Source organism: Meles meles, chromosome 3 (genome assembly GCF_922984935.1).
Source record: "Meles meles chromosome 3, mMelMel3.1 paternal haplotype, whole genome shotgun sequence".
Classification (NCBI taxonomy): domain Eukaryota; kingdom Metazoa; phylum Chordata; class Mammalia; order Carnivora; family Mustelidae; genus Meles; species Meles meles.
Genome location: NC_060068.1, coordinates 175,815,825 through 175,836,318, shown reverse-complemented (window position 1 = coordinate 175,836,318; position 20,494 = coordinate 175,815,825).

Sequence of the window (20,494 nt, the reverse complement as noted above, 5' to 3'; positions counted from 1 at the left end):
GCTGAGGCTAGCACTTCTAGTACTATGTTGAATAGCAGTGGTGATAATGGACATCCCTGCTGTGTTCCTGAACTTAGCGAAAAAGCTTTCAGTTTTTCTCCATTGAGAATGATATTTGCGGTAGATTTTTCATAGATGGCTTTGATAATATTGAGGTATGTGCCCTCTATCCCTACACTTTGAAGAGTTTTGATCAGGAAGAGATGCTGTACTTTGTCAAATGTTTTTTCAGCATCTATTGAGAGTATCATATGGTTCTTGTTCTTTCTTTTATTAATGTGTTGTATCACATTGATTGATTTGTGGATGTTGAACCAACCTTGCAGCCCTGGAATAAATCCCACTTGGTCATGGTGAATAATCCTTTTAATGTACTGTTGAATCCTATTGGCTAGTATTTTGGTGAGAATTTTTGCATCTGTGTTCATCAAAGATATTGGTCTGTAGTTCTCTTTTTTGATGGGATCCTTGTCTGGTTTTGGGATCAAGGTGATGCTGGCCTCATAAAATAAGTTTGGAAGTTTTCCTTCCATTTCTATTTTTTGGAACAGTTTCAGGAGAATAGGAATTATTTCTTCTTTAAATGTTTGGTAGAATTCCCCTGGGAAGCCATCTGGCCCTGGGATTTTGTTTGTTTGGAGATTTTTGATGACTGTTTCAATCTCCTTACTGGTTATGGGTCTGTTCAGGTTTTCTATTTCTTCCTGGTTCAGTTGTGGTAGTTTGTATGTCTCTAGGAATGCATCCATTTCTTCCAGATTGTCAAATTTGTTCGTGTAGAGTTGCTCATTCTCCTTCTATTTGTATTTCTTTGGTGTTAGTTGTGATCTCTCCTCTTTCATTCATGATTTTATTTATTTGGGTCCTTTCTCTTTTCTTTTTGATAAGTCTGGCCAGGGGTTTATCAATCTTATTAATTCTTTCAAAGAACCAGTTCCTAGTTTCTTTGATTTGTTCTATTGTTTTTTTGGTTTCTATTTCATTGATTTCTGCTCTGATCTTTATTATTTCTCTTCTCCTGCTGGGGTTAGGCTTTCTTTCTTGTTCTTTCTCCAGCTCCTTTAGGTGTAGGGTTAGGTTGTGTACTTGAGACCTTTCTTGTTTCTTGAGAAAGGCTTGTACTGCTATATATTTTCCTCTCAGGACTGCCTTTGCTGTGTCCCACAGATTTTGAACCATTGTGTTTTCATTATCATTTGTTTCCATGAATTTTTTCAATTCTTCTTTAATTTCCTGGTTGACCCATTCATTCTTTAGAAGGATGCTGTTTAGTCTCCATGTATTTGGGTTCTTTCCAAATTTCCTCTTGTGATTGAGTTCTAGCTTCAGAGCATTGTGGTCTGAAAATATGCAGGGAAGGATCCCAATCTTTTGATACCGGTTGAGACCTGATTTATGACCCAGGATGTGATCTATTCTGGAGAATGTCCCATGTGCACTAGAGAAGAATGTGTATTCTGTTGCTTTGGGATGAAATGTTCTGAATAGATCTGTGATGTCCATCTGGTCCAGTGTGCCATTTAAGGCCTTTATTTCCTTGTTGATCTTTTGCTTGGATGATATGTCCATTTCAGTGAGGGGAGTGTTAAATTCCTCTACTATTATGTATTATTGTCGATGTGTTTCTTTGATTTTGTTATTAATTGGTTTATATAGTTGGCTGCTCCCATGTTAGGGGCATAGATATTTAAAATTGTTAGATCTTCTTGTCGGACAGACCCATTGAGTATGATATAGTGTCCTTCCTCATCTCCTATTATAGTCTTTGGCTTAAAATCTAATTGATCTGATATAAGGATTGCCACCCCAGCTTCCTTCTGATGTCCATTAGCATGGTACATTGTTTTCCACCCTCTCACTTTAAATCTGGAGGTGTCTTCGGGTCTAAAATGAGTTTCTTGTAGGCAACATATAGATGGGTTTTGTTTTTTTATCCATTCTGATACCCTGTGTCTTTTGATTGGGGCATTTAGCCCATTAACATTCAGGATAACTATTGAGAGATATGAATTTAGTGCCATTGTATTGCCTGTAAGGTGACTGTTACTGTATATTGTCTCTGTTCCTTTCTGATCTACTACTTTTAAGCTCTCTCTTTGCTTAGAGGACCCCTTTCAATATTTCCTGTAGAGCTGGTTTGGTGTTTGCAAATTCTTTCAGTTTTTGTTTGTCCTGGAAGTTTTTATCTCTTCTAATTTCAATGATAGCCTAGCTGGATATAGTATTCTTGGCTGCATGTTTTTCTCATTGAGTGCTCTGAATATATCATGCCAGTTCTTTCTGGCCTGCCAGGTGTCTGTGGATAAGTCTGCTGCCAATCTGATATTTTTACCATTGTATGTTACAGACTTCTTTTCCTGGGCTGCTTTCAGGATTTTCTCTTTGTCACTGAGACTTGTAAATTTTACTTTAGGTGATGGGGTGTGGACCTATTCTTGTTGATTTTGAGGGGGGTTCTCTGCACCTCCTGGATTTTGATGCTTGTTCCCTTTGCCATATTAGGGACATCCTCTCCAATAATCCTCTCCAATATACCTTCTGCTCCCCTCTCTCTTTCTTCTTCTTCTGGAATCCCAATTATTCGAATGTTGTTTCATCTTATGATGTCACTTGTCTCTCTAATTCTCCCCTTGTGGTCCAGTAGCTGTTTGTCCCTCTTTTCCTCAGCTTCTTTATTCTCTGTCATTTGGTCTTCTATTTCACTAATTCTTTCTTCTGCCTCATTTATCCTAGCAGTAAGAGCCTCCATTTTTTATTGCACCTCATTAATATCTTTTTTGCTTTCAGCTTGGTTAGATTTTAGTTCTTTTATTTCTCCAGAAAGGGCTTTTATCTCTCCAGAGAGGGTTTCTCTAATATCTTCCATGCCTTTTTCGAGCCCAGCTAGAACCTTGAGAATCGTCACTCTGAACTCTAGATCTGACATATTACCAATGTCTGTATTGATTAGGTCCCTACCTTTCGGTACTGCCTCTTGTTCTTTTTTTTGTGGTGTTTTTCTGCCTTGTCATTTTGTCCAAATAAGAGTATATGAAGGAGCAAATAAAATACTAAAAGGGTGGCAAAGACCCCAGGAAAATGCGCTTTAACCAAATCAGAAAAGACCCCAAATCGGGGGGGGGGGGGAGGGGGATTAAAAGAAGTTCAGAAAAGAAAAAAAAATTAAAAAAAGAAAACAAATAAATAAAAAATATAAAAAAGAGAAAAAAATATATATATATTAGATAAACTAGTTAAAAAAGAAAAGGGTAAAAGTTAAAAAAAACTTTGGCAGAAGAAAAAAAAGTAAAATAAAAAAAAATAAAATTAACAGCAAGACTAAAGAATCATGGGCGAAAGCCATGAGTTCTGTACTTTGCTTTCTCCTCCTCTGGAATTCTGCTTCTCTCCTTGATAGCTGAACTTGGTCTTGGCTGGATTTCTTGTGATCTTCTGGGGGAGGGGCCTGTTGTAGTGATTTTCAAGTGTCTTTGCCTGAGGCGGAATTGTACCGCCCTTACCAGGGGCCGGGCTAAGTAAACCACTGGGTTCGCTTTCAGGAGCTTTTGTTCCCTGAACACTTTCTGTAGAGCTCCGGAGGATGGGAATGAAAATGGCGGCCTCCCAGTCTCTGTCCCATAGGAGCTGAAAGCTCAGGGCCCCACTCCTCAGTGCATCCTCAGAGAAGAGAGCCCCATCACTCCCATCTCCCTGGCCTCTGGCCGCACTCTGCGCTCACCCAGCCTGCGCCCAGTTCAAGGTCACCCTGAGCTGAGAGCTTACTCCTTGGCTTTGTCTCTGTAGTGGCTTTTCTGGTCTAATACCTGTGAGCTCTGCGACACTCAGACACCCCTGATCCTTCTGTGACCCTGCAGGACCTGGGGCCACGCTGACCCCGCGTGAGCTTCACCCCGATTTAGCCTCTGGAGCGATGCCCCTCAGTGGAACAGACTTTTAAAAGTCCTGATTTTGTGCTCCATTGCTCCGTCGCTTGCCGGGAGCCGGCCCCTCCCCCCGCGGTCTATCTTCCTGTCACTTTGAATTCACTTTTCCGCCAGTCCTACCTTTCAGAAAGTGGTCGATTTTCTGTTTCTAGAATTGTTGCTCTTCTCTTTGATCTCCCATTGGATTTGTAGGTGTTTGCGATGGTTTGATAAGCTATCTTGCTGATCTCTTGCTACCTGATGTCGTCTCAACCTGCTACTTCTCCGCCATCTTGACTCCAATTCCTCTAAATTGCATTTTTAAATTGGAGAAGAATATCTCTTTATGGTTAAGTAATATTCCATTTTATGTATGTATATATATGGTATATTTTTGTGTATATTGTGTGTATATATGCCATTGTATATTATGTATATGCATCTTCTTTATTTCTTCATCTATAATAGACACTTGGGCTCCTTCCATAATTTCACTATTATAAATAATGCTGTAATAAACATAGTGGTGCTGGTACCCCTTTGAATTAGTGTTTGGTACTTTTTGGGTAACTACCCACTAGTGCCATCACTGGACTGTAGTGTAGTTTTATTTTTAACTGATAACATAGAGAATCGTTGAATCATTATATTGTATGCCCGAAACTAACATCACACTGCGTGTGAGCAGTGGAATTGAAATTGAAAAACAATAAATAAAAAATGAAGAGTATCTCATTGTGCAGATGAACCATCACATAACTGAGGGAACATCTTTGTGTTTTTCACCCAACCCAACCTGTCTTTCTTCCCAGGGTTGATGATGCTTCAGAGAACAACATCCCATGCATGTTCTGTTCTCCTGCAGAAACACGTTCTTGGATTGTCCTCTCTGCATGATGCAACAGGTGTGGGTGTTTCTGGTGCTCTTTCTGCGTGCTGCCTGTCATCCCTGGGTGACACTCTGGGCCCGTTAGTTATACTTTCATGGTGGCAAGGTTTACCATGTTGTTTGTTTTCTTTGCGATAGCTCTGTGTTGGAATTTTCCTTTCTGTTCCTGTTCTCTTATCATACCTCTTTTTCTCTATCCCCAGTTTGGAAAACCCCTGTTTGGTAAGTGTCTTGGTGTGACGGCCTTTTATCTCTCCAATGACAGTGTTGCATCAAGAGCAGGACGCCCGTGGGAACAGTGGTGGGGGGGGTAGGGTTGGGGAGTGGGAGAAGAGCATTCCTGGGAATGTGAGATGTGATTGACATCCTCAGACTCCCTATGGAATCTTCAGTAAAATCTCATTGCTCACTAACGTCTGGTGTGGTTAATTTTATTTTTGAGGAATGTGAGCACTGAATACCGCTTGAGTTCAGATGATTCGGAGCTGGACAACAGTCATATCTGTGTCTGTGGACACACCCTCAGCCTCAGGAGCCCCCCTCAGCCCACGACCAACACTCAGGGTCAGCAATGCTGGCGCTGTTGGAGATTCTGTATTTTGGATTTATCCTCATCCTCATGAAATGATTTCCTTTTGTTTGTTCCTCTTTGTCCACACTTAGGTTCATCCTGCAGACATTCTGTTGAATTCTTACTATGCGTTAAGTGCCAAAGGGATGATAAAGGGAGGTAATGCTTGTATTCTTCTTTAGAGCTTAAAGTGTCATCACGTGTATTAATCTCTTGGGTATGATATGAGCTCTGCTCAAAAGTAAATTAGGGTGACATTAGAAAAATGCCTCTCTGTAACTGAAGTCGGGAGCTTGTGCCAAATGAAACGGTATGCAGAGGGGCAGGTGTTAACCTTATCATGAGAGCAGAGTTTTAAATGAGCAGAAGACAGTTCTTCAAAAAGGAAAAATGGATTAGACTCAATGCTTTGTATGAATGAAGGGATTCCAAATGAGTGGTCATGTGTTTTTTAATAGACCAAGAAAAAGACGCTATTCAGAAAAATAAAGAATTAAAATGACGGACAGCTTTACTTGCCTATTTTTGTCCTTTCCTAAATGTACTTCTTTATGGAGAAAAGAGTGATAATGACAACCCATAGAAGTGACAGGCACTTGGGGTCAAGGGGTTGCTCTGGGGCTGCCAGGAAAGCTTTTGTTTACATTTGCTGCTCTGGCCTGCAGCTTAGCAAGTCTGTAATTTTAGCTCTTGAAATAGCATTTAGTTCAAGGTAAGTTACAAAAAAAAAGAGAGGAAGAGAGAAGCATCTGTCTCTTCTGAATACATTCTGGTTTTGACAAACTCTTCTTCTCTGATTTGTGGTTCATATGGGCTCAGGCTTGCATGGGAGCAAGATAAATGTCCTTAGATATTCACTCTGAAATTAAAGTTCTCAGGAAAAAATAATCCATGGGGAAACGAAGGCTATGGAATAAGATGTCTATTCGGTGGTCCCTAGGATTCAAAAAAATACTTTTGGCACTGCAGCTGAGACAGAACATGTCAGAACAATCTACCATGAGGCTATTTCTGTGTAGTTAGGAGGATGCTGTATTTCAGTTTGGAAATCCTCATGAGATGCTAGTGGCCAGCTTCCAGATAGAACCTGGCGGCTGCAGATGTTCCAAGGAGGGTTTAGAATTGCTTGGTGGCCTGGTAGTCCAAGAAAAATCATCAGAAGCAGCTCTGGCAATTTGTGGAAAACGCGTCAAATTCAGAGAAATTGAGTCTGTTGACTATAAAAAAGGAGGAACAAAATCAGCTCCTTTGTGGAGGGGAGAACTCTTCTGTTTACAACGTAAAGTGGATGGTCTGTGTGTCTTCTACAGAGACTGTTTGTCTTCCTGCTCCAGCTCACCAGCAGGCAGATAGTTGGTTTATAGCCAACCAGGAAAGCGAAGGCCACAAGGTTTGTTTTGCTAAGTTGTCCCACCTGTCACATATGCATGCGACTGCGTGACTGCAAAGCGAGGCTACCAGCTTCCTCCTTAGCATTCGTTCATGCTGGCAAAGCAGCCAACACACACTTACTGAGAGTCAGTGATGCACTAGACACCTTGCTAGGGTGACTGTGCTGCCCACAAAGGCCACAGCCCCCGTGTCCATGGAGGATACGGAGGGATCCACTTGTCTCGCCTATAATGGATGGTTCAACAGCTTCATTTTGTGCATTCATTTGAGGATGTAAAGGAGCAGACAAGAACACGAGGAGTGCCTAGTGGAGTGGGGGTTTCCCAGTGAGTGTGCCAATGCCAGCTGGCAGGCAGGGGCACTGAGACACTGCCCTCCTCCCCTTAGCAGCTGCTGGATGGGGCCCGGAGGGACCACAAGCAGGGTCTGGTCTCACCGGCCCCTCTTTCATCTCAATCCTCTCATGACGTGGCACCAGTCAAGTGTCATCTCTCTGTCCTTGCGTGAACGTTGGGAGGTACTGTGCAGAGGACCGATCCTGGGAGAAGATGATGACTAATCCAGGACTTCAGATTCAAGAAAGAAAATCTAGGCAGAGGCTAGAGCATAGGGAGGAAATCAGAGATGGGTCATATGTGATGTCTAGGCAGCAGTTAGACTTTGATCCAGATGGAAGGAAGGGGCAAGGCTAAGATGGGAGGGTGGGAGATGTGCTGACAATGGGATGAAGACCCTTGTGAGGTGCTTGGACTTCCTAGCCAAGTCTGAGTGGCGTCACTGAAGGATCGTAACCGCAGTGACCTCTCAGGCTGGACTGTTTCAGGGAGGAGAGGGAGGATAAGAACAGGCCAGCACGTGAGCTGAGTGAGCACAATGGAAGGTTTGAAAGGCTCCAGGGCAAATACGATAAAGGCCTCAATCAAGACAAAACAATTGTTAGTTAAAGCATCTTTTGCAAACTGCACAGTGAACCGTAAAATCTGACATTGAGATATGCCGGGGAAGAGCACCTGTATGAATTGTAGATAAGATCTATATCTACCAATTAGGGCAATTGAACGTGTTATTGATTCTTTAATTTCAGGCCATGAAGAAATCATGACATGAAGTTAGGAGATTCCAGGCTAAATTTTGAAAAATCCCCTTCTTCCCCTCCTCCTCCCCCTCCCCCTTCTTCTCCTTCTCCTCCTCCTCCTTCTTCTTCTTCTTCTTCATAAACAGTGGGTTTGGCTCAGCAGAGGAGAATGCTTCCCTAAAACCACACAGAAAGTGTCTGATGTAGACACATCAGGGGTAGGTCGGACAGTCAAACTAGAAGGAAAAAGGAGGGGGTGACCTCTGTGCTGCTTCTGTCCTTGGGAGCTTTATTCCTCAAATGTGATGGTTAATCCCATATCTGAGGATTTGTGCCCCCTTTCTCCTCACTCTCTGGTGTCATGGCCGACTGCATGTTCCACATCCTTGCTGAGACCCTGGACGCCACTGGCGTGCAGACCTGTGGAATGATGTTACATTAGGACTATTCTGGAACTTTTAGGCCAACCTAAGGCTTGGACAAAAGTGTATCTGCTTCTGAACCATACTGTAGTGGAATTTTATAGAGTCTTGGTGAGTGCCTCAAATATATTAGCATGAGGTTCCCTAGTTTGGTAGCATCTGGAGTTTTTGTGACCGATGAAAGTGCCCAAACCAAAGACGACAGCACAAGAAGAGATGATTTGGTTTTACTCTGATATGAAAAGCCCCTGTTCTCACTGAAATTGCTTAGAGCAAGTGCTGGCATGTTCCACTCGGAAGGTCTTTAAGAACCGCACGGAGACAGTTCCTGTGTGCACAGAGGCTAAAACAGGTCTCACCTAAAGAAAAGGAGTGGACCTCATGACCTTTAGCTATTTTTCATCCTAAAATTTCTAATTTTTTATGAACCTTTTATTCAGCCTAACATAGGATCCAACAGAATAAGGTTTTTGAGAATAAGCTTTTGAAATTAATATGTTGGGTTATTGCTGGAAGCTCTTTGAGTAATGAAATGTTTTCTTTCAGGAGCCGGGAGTGAAACACTCACCGAGACATTTCCTCCAGGCGAAGTCGCCACCTGTGACTATTGTTACTTACCGTCACTCGAAGGCTGTGGTAATTATTAACTAATTAGGAGGTGGAAAAGGAGACCTGTCATTTTCATTATTCTCCAGGCACATAGCCCTCCTCAGTTGTCGGCAGTTGGTGTACAGATACAGAAGACTTCTGTTGGGTCTAAAGTGGGGGCACATCTTGGAGGCAGATCAAGTGGAGGTTTAGTCTCTTTGCCTTGAGAGTGATATGCGTCATCTTTAAGCGAGCTTCGTGACCAGTGATGGGGTTTATAATCTCTCTGGAACAAGAGGTGAGTACTAACTAGGAGCAACTTTTGACATGAGCTTCACACAGTAGGGTGAGGGATGGGGTGGGAAGGGAAAAGATACATCATAGAGGGAACAAGCACATGGATGTGAGGCTGTTTGATATTTATTCCTTCAACAAATATTTATCATGGTCAACTAGATGCCCGATCTCATCCTAACCTCTGGACACAGCAGCAATTAGAGGAACAAGTTCATACCTTTCTGGAGCTTCTTTTCAAGCGACAGTGCTCCAAGAATTTTACTCAGTGTGAAGCATTTGGTACCAGACATGTGGGAGATACCTTGGGTCCAATGGTGAAGGGCCAATACAGGTTGGGTCAAGGAACTCAGGCTCCACTCAAGAAGCTCCCCTTCTAAATAGCTCCATGGGCCTGGCTTTGGTAGTCACCAAACCTCTAGTCGCTCCCTCCAAAAACACCCAGTTATTTCTGGGAGCAAATCCCTTGAAATGGCTCTTAGGTGTCTGCACAGGTTTTCAACAGCCATCCCCACACCAAATTTACTCAGTTCTTCCTTTCCTGTTATGGCTCAGGCTCACACTGCCCGTGGCAGAACCTGCTATGTTCCTATGGAAAATGTTGGCTCCACCATTCAGCCCTTGCCAAGATGGGGTAAGAGGGCTCCAATCACTCCTGAAGTTTTCACTCATCAGGACATGCCCATTGGGCTGGTTTCCCAAGAAAACTTCCAGCTTTCTGCCCATATGTATTCTACCCTTACCATTGCAGAACGTACCAGAGGGGCCTCAAGTGAGCATGTGTGTTTCAGCCTGAGGGCTTTCTTTTGGTTCCCCTGCACAGGTCAGAAATTCTGTGAATAGGGGATCAAGGGGCACCTCTCAGCTGATGATGGATGGGAGGTGAGGACAAATACCTCGACTTCATTTTGACTTAGATATTTTGCTCTGTAAATTCTAGCTGCACTGGCTTCCTGGTGTGGACCCCTGGTCTTGTCAACTCCTGAAGACTGCTGGTTTTATTTGGGTCCCCCTTCCTGCAGACTGGAAGCTTTCTAGGCAGTAAGCTGGTGCCATTGTAGGGTTCTTCTCCCATAGCCCTGATCCTGAACTGCCTGTTGTCTGTTCTTTCATTTAGGTTGTCCAGCTTTTCCGTTACTTAAGAGCAACTTCATTCCTTATTACTCCATCATGGTTAAAAGTGGAAATCTCTAATGTTCAGTGAAGCTGTTCAGTGAAGAAGCACAGTGTTTCTAACAAAGGTACTCTAATGACCGAATACCCGAGTGGGGCAAACTGAGCTTTAACCTTTAATCTTCATCTTAAATGGAAGGAAATGGAAATGTTCATCCCAAATGAACAAACAAACAAGGAAGCCTCCAAAACAAACAAACAGAAACAACTTGAAATGGATCAAAACCCTAAATGTAATAGCTAAAACCATAAAACCCTGAGAAGCAGCCCAAGAGAAAATCTGCACAGCCTCATGGTAAGCAAAGATTTCTTAGGACACAAAAAATGCTAATCACAAAATTAAAATACTGATCAATATCATTAAATTAAAAAATTTGCTCTTCAAAAGACACTATTAAACAATGAAAGGATGAGCTACAAAGTTGGTAAAAATATTTCTGTGTATATACATAGCAAAGGACTTGCATCCAGAATTTGTAAAGCACTCTTATGACTCACTAACAAAAGATAAACAATATCATTAGCAATAACATTAAGGTCAAATATCATGACTCTTATGACTCACTAACAAAAGATAAACAACCCAATAACATTAAGGTCAAATATTTCATTTGTCTCCTAAGAGGGGGAAAAATTTTAAGAGCCAGTAAAATCTGGCTGAAAAGTTCATGAAAAGCTGCTCGATACCATTATTCATCAGGGAAAAGCAAATTAAAACCACAGTGAGATACGACTGGTCCCCTACTAAAATGGCTAATATTTGAAACCGGACAATATCAACTGTTGGTGAGGATATGGGACAGTTGAGGCCCTGAGATATTTCCGGTGCGTGGGTACACCAGCAATCTCTGTAGAAAATAATTTGGCCATTTCTTATGAAGTTTCTCACGTACTTACAATAGAACCCTGAAATTCTATTCCGAAGCGTTAGCCCCAAAGAAAAGAAAATATGGTCACCACCCCCCACCCCTCCAAAAACCTCTAGTACACAATACTCATAAATGTTTAATTCGTAATGGTCCCAAACAGGAATCATGGCAAACGTCAACAGGTGCATGGGGGAAAAAACTGCAGTGTGCCCTACCAATGGAATGCTCCTCAGGGACAGCAAGAATGAAGTCTCCGGCAGGCGTTAGAGAAAAACCAATGTGGAGGCCACATCTTGAGCGCACCCCTAAGCCAGCCGCCCCTAGCCACATCACCAAAACTTAAACTACCTGATTTCCCCAAAGTACTGACCCATCTTCAACAAAACTTCGACTTTCTTCATGCCTGCATGACCTTGAAGCTTCTTCCCAGACAATTGGCTACAGGCACGGAGGTTTATGCCGTGTCACTGCCCCCGGAGGACTGTTAACTTCTGGTTGCCAGTCACAGTGGAAAGCTTATGTGCTTCTTCACTCAGGCTTTATAAACTGAGTAGGAACAGGGAAGAGACAGCTCTACTGGTCTCTGGAGGTCTCCCTATTCGCCAATCCTTGTTTCTTGAAGAAAATATTCTTATCAAATCAAGCTTTTTCTGACACATGCACCAGTGTGTGTCAGAGACAGTAGGCTGAGCAAAAGGCACAAGAGGACGTACTGTGCAATGTTATTTCTTGAAATTCTAGAACAGGCCAACTGATCTATCATGTCAGAAAGCAGATGGGTGGTTGCCTGGGGTTAAGGGTTAATGACAGATGGCTGGATTGCAAAAGAGCAAGATGGGTCCTTGGGGGGGGGGTGATACTTTATATTTTGATAGTAGTGGTAATTACATGAGTGAATATATTTGTTGAAAATACTCAACTGTACCCTTAGATGAGTACAAGTTTATTGTATATAAATTACACCTTAAAGTTAATGTAAAATTTTTGTAACCTCAAATATTTTTGTTTATTAAGAATAATTGTAATTTACATATTGTGTGTTTACTAACAGTTAGATGCTAGGTACTTTCCATTAATTTGTTCCATACTGCCTCTAAGCGGTAAAGACTATTATCATTCTCATTTTGTAGATGGAAAAACTGAGGTTTCAAGATAGAAAGTAATGCCGGAAAGGACCTGATATTACTGTAACATGGGTAGAAGGATATGAGCACATGTAACATGAGCACGGTAACAGGATATGAGCACATTCTTTCTGCCTCTAAAGTCCTTTGTTCTTTTTTTTTTTTTTTTTTTTAAAGCCAAATAATTTATTTTAGGGAATTCTGTTTTGCAAAAAAAAAAAAAAAAAAAAAAAGTGGTGTTGGCCTGTTTGGAAAGAGACTGTCTCCAGAAATTCTGAAGTGCTCACTCTTCGTAAATTACATTTTTTTTTCCATTTTATTTATTTTTTCAGCGTAACAGTATTCATTCCAACCGTTCTATGAAATAGCCTTTTTTGGGTCACAAAGTTGTAATATTGCTTCCTCAGTGAAATAAAAAAATAACTCACCTCTTCAGCTTCCATGCTCTGGGGTGCTGGTTGGAACACCCCAACCATGCTGGAGTTGGCCAGCCAGGCATGATGGACAAGTACCAGTTGGTGAATTCATCCTGATATGGATCTAGGGAGCTAGAGGAGCCACAATTCACGGCACCTGCAAGACCTATCAGACAGAGAGGCTCAGATTTCCTCTATACCTGAATTGCCACATTCCCCTTAGTGATATCCTTCTTCACCTGCGGCCAAAGCTGCCTAGGACTGTCCCTCAAAGTGGGGCCAGAACCAGAATCTGGTTCTGCTTGTAGGGACTGCAGTCTCTCTTTGCAGTCTCTGCTTCCTTCACTGAGCACCCTGTAAGGCATGAGCCTGCATGCAGTTCTCACCCTTGGGGAGACAGGACTAGATCTGGTAAACTCTTCTCCCCCACCCTGACGCCTGCTTCTGATTCCACTGTCCCCAAGATGGACCAGAGAGTAGTGATGTTCTGCAGCCTGAAGACTGAGGCTACCCCCACCACCATCTATGAGGAATTGAAGGGCACTTTGAATTGAAATCAGGTTGGATGCAGAAAAACTGTTACAGTTCTTGAACACCATCTCTATCTACTTAGTGGTCTGGTGTGCTGGCTTGGAGATTTTGGTAGACCATGAAGGGATGGTCCTCCTACAGTGTACCTTCTAGCTTCTAGAAGAGAAAATGCGATAGGAAGTATTGGACCCCTTGGGTGAGTTATAACAAGACTGTTTGCAATAGCCCTGAGCTCCATGGGGGGAGAGTGGGGAGGTCTCAAGAAGGCTCAGGGGCTAGAGAGGGAGATGGTCACAACTTCTTTAGCAATGGCTGGGTTGCACAGGAATTGTGTATTCTCCCAAACATATAAGTGCCCCCTAAACCTGACTAAGTGAGACACACAGAGGTATCTGGAATGGAGATCCAAGAAGATTTGACACACTAATCAAATGTCCTTTGAACTCTTTCTCTACATCTAATTTAATTCCAACTCAAAGCACAATGTACTTGAAATATACTAAGAGAGAATGGCTTGCATGAGAATGTTGACTCAAACTCTTCTATTCCTCTCAAGGCAACATTCCCATGGGAAGATCCACATTACTTACCTCTGCACTCCAGCTCGTAGCTTGTGACTCGCAGCACAAACAGTGATGGAAGAAGGATAGGAAATGAAGAAGGAATGAAGGAGTTGATAGGTACAAAAGCAAAGATCAAAAAGAGGAACAAAAGAAGCCAGGTCTATGTAGGACTGAGGGAGACTGAAGAAGGCTACGGGTGGGCGCCTGGGTGGCTCAGTGGTTTAAGCCTCTGCCTTCAGCTCAGGTCATGATCTCAGGGTCCTGGGTTCGAGTCCCGCATCGGGCTCTCTGCTCAGCGGGGAGCCTGCTTCCTCCTCTCTCTCTGCCTGCCTCTCTGCCTGCTTGTGATCTCTGTCTGTCAAATAAATAAATAAAGTCTTTAAAAAAAATTAAAAAAAAAAAAAGAAGGCTACGGGTTTAGGAAGAACTCAGCTGTGGTCTCTTCCAGTCTCTCTTCAAAGGGGTCACAGATTTTCCTCATAGGACCTTCTCCCAGCCACCCCTCCTATTCAAAACTTCTTTTCCTTGGATGATGTTCTTTTTTGGTTCCTCTTCTATGTGTTAAGTGAAGTGCGTCACTCTCCTGCAATGGTAGAGGAAGAAGACAGGATTGCTAAAGAGCCTTGATTCAGCCTAATTAACAGGCCACTTCCAGTCTGTGTCTTTGTGTCAGCAGTTCTGAGTGTAGGTTGCTTTTCTCACCAGGAGCTATTTTTTAATTAAGTTAAGATTGTCCACTGTCTCACTGTTGATTTTCATTTTTTTAATTGTGCCAGTCCTTCCTGTAAGCAACTTCAGAATATCCTCCTTTCACATTTAAGGTGGCAGTAATTAGGTCCAGATTTGCTGAGCCTGTGGGAATCTTCCAGCCAAAGTCATCTTAATGGTGTTTTAATGTCTGAACTCTTCTGTGCTGATGTGTGAGGTTACCAACTGTGTAAAAGAAATGGCTCGGACGTCCTGGTGGTTATGGGAGTTTGGAACCATGCCCCCAAAGCATGGAAGGTTTGCGAGTTTTTCTTACTGAGAAACAGTTAAACCACCAAACCTGTATCAGGATCCATAGTGCATTCAGGTTATTTTGGTCTCTTCATCCTTGTTGAGATATTCTGGTGTAAATGCTTATGTCAGGAAAAATAAAGATCTTATGGATGGCAATATCTTGCATATCAAACAATAAAAATGGAATTTTTCAATGGTTTTTAATAGGAGATTTGTTGTGTCTTCAAAGGAGAGGTTTGTGTCCTTCAAATAGAGACAGTAGTACTTGGGGCTTATTTGAGCATAAATAAGATTTATTTATTACTTTAGAAAGTCTCATAAAAGAATCTCATTCATAGGACGGAAGTTACCTCCACATGTGATGTCTGAGAGATGGTATGAGTAAAATGGAGAATAAGTAAAAAGAAAATAACTGAAGTATTCAATTATCTTTTTTTTTTTCCCAGACTGTTACCTCTCTTGAAATCTTTTCAATTTTAGAGAACCAAGAACTGCTACCTGGCCAATTTGTCTGTCAGAGGATGCTCCTGTTACCCAAATTTTAGACACTTCACTTCCAATTCAACAATACTAAAATCCTTTGCTGATTGTTTCCTTCGATAAGTCAAAGTTTTTCCCAAGTGTGAGAGTTCCTTCTTCTTTTTTTTTTTTTTTAAAGATTTTATGTATTTATTTGACAGAGATCACAAGTAGGCAGAGAGAGTGGGGGAAGCAGGCTCCCTGCTGAGCAGAGATTCCCGATGCGGGACTTGATCCCAGGACCCTGAGATCATGACCTGAGCTGAAGGCAGAGGCTTTAATGCCCTGAGCCACCCAGGCACCCCCAAGTGTGAGAGTTTCTGAGCAGAGACCCACCTCATTATTATTATTATTTTTTAATTTTTCATAAAGATATTATTTATTTATTTGACAGACAGAGATCACAAGTAGGCAGAGAGGCAGGCAGAGAGAGAGGAAGGGAAGCAGGCTCCCGCTGAGCAGAGAGCCCGATGCGGCACTCGATCCCAGGACTCTGGGATCATGACCTGAGCCGAAGGCAGAGGCTTTAACCCACTGAGCCAAGCAGGGGCCCCTATTTTTTTTTTTTTTTTGTAACCAGTCCCTTATCTCAGTAACTTCCCTGCCTGAGAATTACACTACACCTTTTTGTATCGCCACATGAATCGAGGACCCATTATGTACCAGGCATCATACCAAGAGCTCAAGACATCAGTATGCCCAGGTTGGAGCTCAAGTTGCCTTCTCTGTTGGAAACAGCAAAGCAAACTAATGATTACAATATAGAGTGGGGAGGACATACTAGAGACACATAGTAGGTGCAACAGGAGGTGAGGAGAGGGGTCCAAATCAGATCATAGCATCAGAGAATCACTGCTAAAGGTGATGATATTTAGTCTGAACCTGGAGGGATGCGTGGGCACTAAATGGCAATGTGCATTCCAGATGGAAAGGACAGCAGGTCACGAAGACTTTGTATAGTGGCCACTGATTGGGAAGGATGGAGGGACAGGAATGGTAGGAAGCTGCAAGAGCTGCTACAGAGGAAATTGCTGGTTGTGGAGGGTCTTGAAATTCAAGATTTATGTTGAAAATTCCCAGAAAGGAATTGAAGGAGGCAGCAATATGCATGGATTTATGTCACAGAAGGATAAATCTGGCCAAATTACAGGATACAGGTTGGGAAGGGGAACCATTTTAGAGAAAGGGAAGCCAATGAGGATGCTGTTTCAGAAATCCAAGGATGAATATGGGCTAGATAAAAGCAAAGACAGTGGAAGAACAAGAAAGTGTAGGACTGAGAAATATCAAGACAACTGAATAGGTAATTGAGGTGGGCAGGAGTGAAGAGAAAGGGTTTAGAATGACTCCCACTGCTGCCTGGGTGGTAGGACCATCCTCTGAGCTGGGGAATGTAGAGAAGGGGTGATTTACAGGGGATTAGAGGGATGCAAATGAACATGTATGTGCAAGAAATTCAGGGGAGAGGTTACGAAGGCAGACTTACATTTAAGTCTGGACCTTGGGGCATGGGTCATGACTGGAGATATGGAGATACAGGTACTCAGCACTTGCTGATGGTTGGAATTATTGATTCATATGAAGGGAGGGTGCAGACAAGAAAAGGAGAGTTTTGAGGATGAGCAATATTTAGGAAGCGAATGGAGGAAGAAGAATCCAAGGCAACACCAGGAAAGGAGTTGTTGGGGAGTTACAGGGAGGACCAGGATTTTTCCAGAACTTCTACTTCATATCCCAGATGAATCCCTGTGGAGCTGACGTGCTTCTCTTCACTGCTGACAGCTCTTTCTTCTCTTGTGAGTTCCTCAAGGACAATGGAAATATTTCCTTTTCACTGTATAAGTCCTCAAATTTTGTTAACATTCTCTGTCATAATAGGCCCTGTCTGTCAATGACCTGATGAGTATGTAGGTCTTCAATTCTATGCCTGAAGTCCACCTTCTTAGACTTGGGATATAATTAAAATTACCCTCTACAGTAACAAACTGGGTAGGCACATTTCTGATCATCAAAGAATATTTTTAAGGAATGGTGCACAGTTTAGGGAAACATTTTTTTAAAGATTTTATTTATTTATCTGGGAGAGAGAGATATATAAAAGACAGAACAAGCAGGGAGGAAAGGGAGAAGCAGGCTCCCTGCTGAGCAGGGACCCCCCCAACACAGGGCTCCATCCCAGGAAAGTGAGATCATGACCTGAGCAGAAGGCCAGACACTCAACTGACTGAGCTACCCAGGTGCCCCTAGGGAAAATTTAAACAAATAAAGACACTCAGGTACAATTTACCAGAATGTACCTTAATACATATCACTTTATTGTATAACTATTGTGAATCACAGTCTTATTTTGAAGATAGTTCTGTCCCTTTCAGAAAACTTACCCATTCCAATGTATTTAACCTGAACAGAGTGAGTTAAGTAAAATTCAAAATAGAGGTGGAAAAGTATTTCCCACTGTTACTCATTGTGCTTTAAGGTACTCTAGGTAAATTATTAGTTAAATAGACATGCACAAGGCGTGCCTGTGTGGTTCAGTTGATTAAGTGGCTAACTCTTGATTTTGGCTCAGGACATGATCTCCTGGTCCTGGGGAGGAGCCCTGCATAGTGTTCTGCGCTCATTTTGGGAGTCTGCTTATGGATTCTCTCTCTCCTCTCCCTCTGTTCCTCCTTTGCTTTCTCTCTGAATTCTCTCTCTCAAGGAAATAAATAAATCCTTAAAATAGGTACATACGAGAGGAAGTCTAGTGGGTCCAGGTAGGTTAAAGTCTGTATTAGTTTCCTACTGATGCTATAACAGATTACTACAAACCCAGTGGCTGAAAACATGTAAATTCCTGATCTAACAGTTCTGGAGATCAGAAGCACGTAGTGAGCCTTATAGGGGCCAAATGCATCAGTATGACTGCATTCTTTCTGGAGGCTTTAGGTAAGAGTCCATTTCCTTCCCTTTTCTAGCTTCTAGAGACCACCTATACTCTCCATCTCTCTCTGCTTCTGCCTTCCACTTCTGCTTGCATCTTCTGTTCTTATTCAGTCATGTTAAGAGGACCTAAGCAGGAGTAATGAGGATCTACCTTCAATATTTCAAGGGAATATACAGCCTGTACATGATAGCGTGAACTCTCAAATCGGGATGAGTAATGAGACAAGATAGGCGAGGATACGGGGATCATAGAGGCCTGATGAATACCCCATTGTGCACTTTGGCAGCCGGCATGACAAGTAGCACAATGCCACATCTCCACTGCAGTCCCAGAGCAAAGGCATTTATTGATTTTTATGTTTAAAAATCTCATCTGTTCAAGTAGCATATTTAATGTTACAAGTACAACTGAAGTAAGTTAAAACTCCAACACACGAAGCAAGTCCTAAAATATCTTGAAAAAGAAGTAGGAAGCTGTATCACTATTTGCAAGTTGACTTCTCAGCTATCTATCCTGTTTCTCTCATTTCTTAGTAAACAGCATAAAAGCTCTGGTTCAGTTTAAGAGCAATCGCTCTTAAAACCACACAAAATCTTGTTGCTGGAGAAATTTCTTCCTGTGCTGATGATTTGAGAGCACGAATTATTTATCAAAGTTTCTAGTGGGATGAGAAAGACCTTTGTTAATAAATATCTGTTTTTTTAAAGTCATTTAAGTCCAAGGACTTGGAATTAATGAGATTGAAGTCCAAAAAGAGAGTTGCTGGTCCTCTTACCAATAAATATTTCCAGAACAAGGAAATCTCCATTTGTCTGTTATTCCCACAGAACAACACAATGTGAAGTGTTTCCCTACCTTCCCTTTCCTGCTCCTTATTTAATTCCCACCCCCCGCAGATGTCCAGTGTTATTATGTAGAGCCTCCCCTGGGCTTTCCCTTCCCCTCAATTCTCCTCCAGCACCTTCCATGAAGCTTTGAAGATCTTTCCTGGAGAGCAAAGTTGTCACATTCTTTCCCATTATCACACGTTTTGTAACCCAGTTCTAGTCAGTGTATCTTATTCTGTTATTCTTCCTGGGATAACTGGAAATATAATATCTTAACTAGGATTCTTTTTTAAGAAGATTTTTGTATACTTATTTTGAGAGAGAGAGGGAGAGAGAGCAAGCATGAACAGAGGGAGGTGCAGAGGGAGAGAGAGAATTCCAAGCAGACTCCATGCTGAGCCTGGAGCCCAACATGAGGCTCCATCTCACAATGATGAGATCTTGCCCTGAGCCAAAATCAAGAGTCAGATGCTTAACTGCCTGAGCTACCCAGGGCATCCCTAACTAGGATTCTTTCGAATACAGTTTCCTAGCATGTGATAACTGTCATATAAAAGGTATGTTTAGTTGCCAAACAAACCTTGGAAATTCATGATGTACATTGGCACGTGTGAAAACAAAATATCCCAAATAACTTGTCTAATATTATTCGTTACCTTCCATCATATTGTTTAAAGAACCAGGGACACTCAGAGACCACACTTAAAAGAATAGATCTTTAAAAATGAACAGTCTTCAAATCAAAACCACAATAAGATACCACCTCACACCAGTCAGAATGGCTAAAATTAGCAAGTCAGGAAAGGACAGATGCTGGTGAAAATGCGGAGAAAGGGGAACCTTCCTACACTGTTGGTGGGAATGCAAGCTGGGAAGCCACTCTGGAAAACAGCATGGAGGTTCCTCAAAATGTTAAAAATAGAGCTACCCTATGACCCAGCAATCGCACTACTGGGTATTTACCCTAGAGATATAAATGTAGTGATCTGAAGGGGCACGTGCACCATAATATTTATGGCAGCAATGTCCACAACAGCCAAACAATGGAAAGAACCTAGATGTCCATCAACAGATGAATGGATAAAGAAGATGTGGTATATATATACAATGGAATATTATGCAGCCATCAAAAGAAATGAAATCTTGCCATTTGCAATGACATGGGTGGAACTAGAGGCTATTATGCTGAGCGAAGTAAGTCAATCAGAGAAAGACAATTATCATATGATCTCCCTGATATAAGGAAAAGAGAGACAATGTGGGGGATTTGAGGGGTAGGGAAGGAAAAAAATGAAACAAGATGGGATCAGGAGGGAGGCAAACCATGAGAGACTCTTAATCTCACAAAACAAACTGAGGGTTGCTGGGAGGAGTAGGGAGGGGTAGGGAGAGTGTGGTTGGGTTATGGACA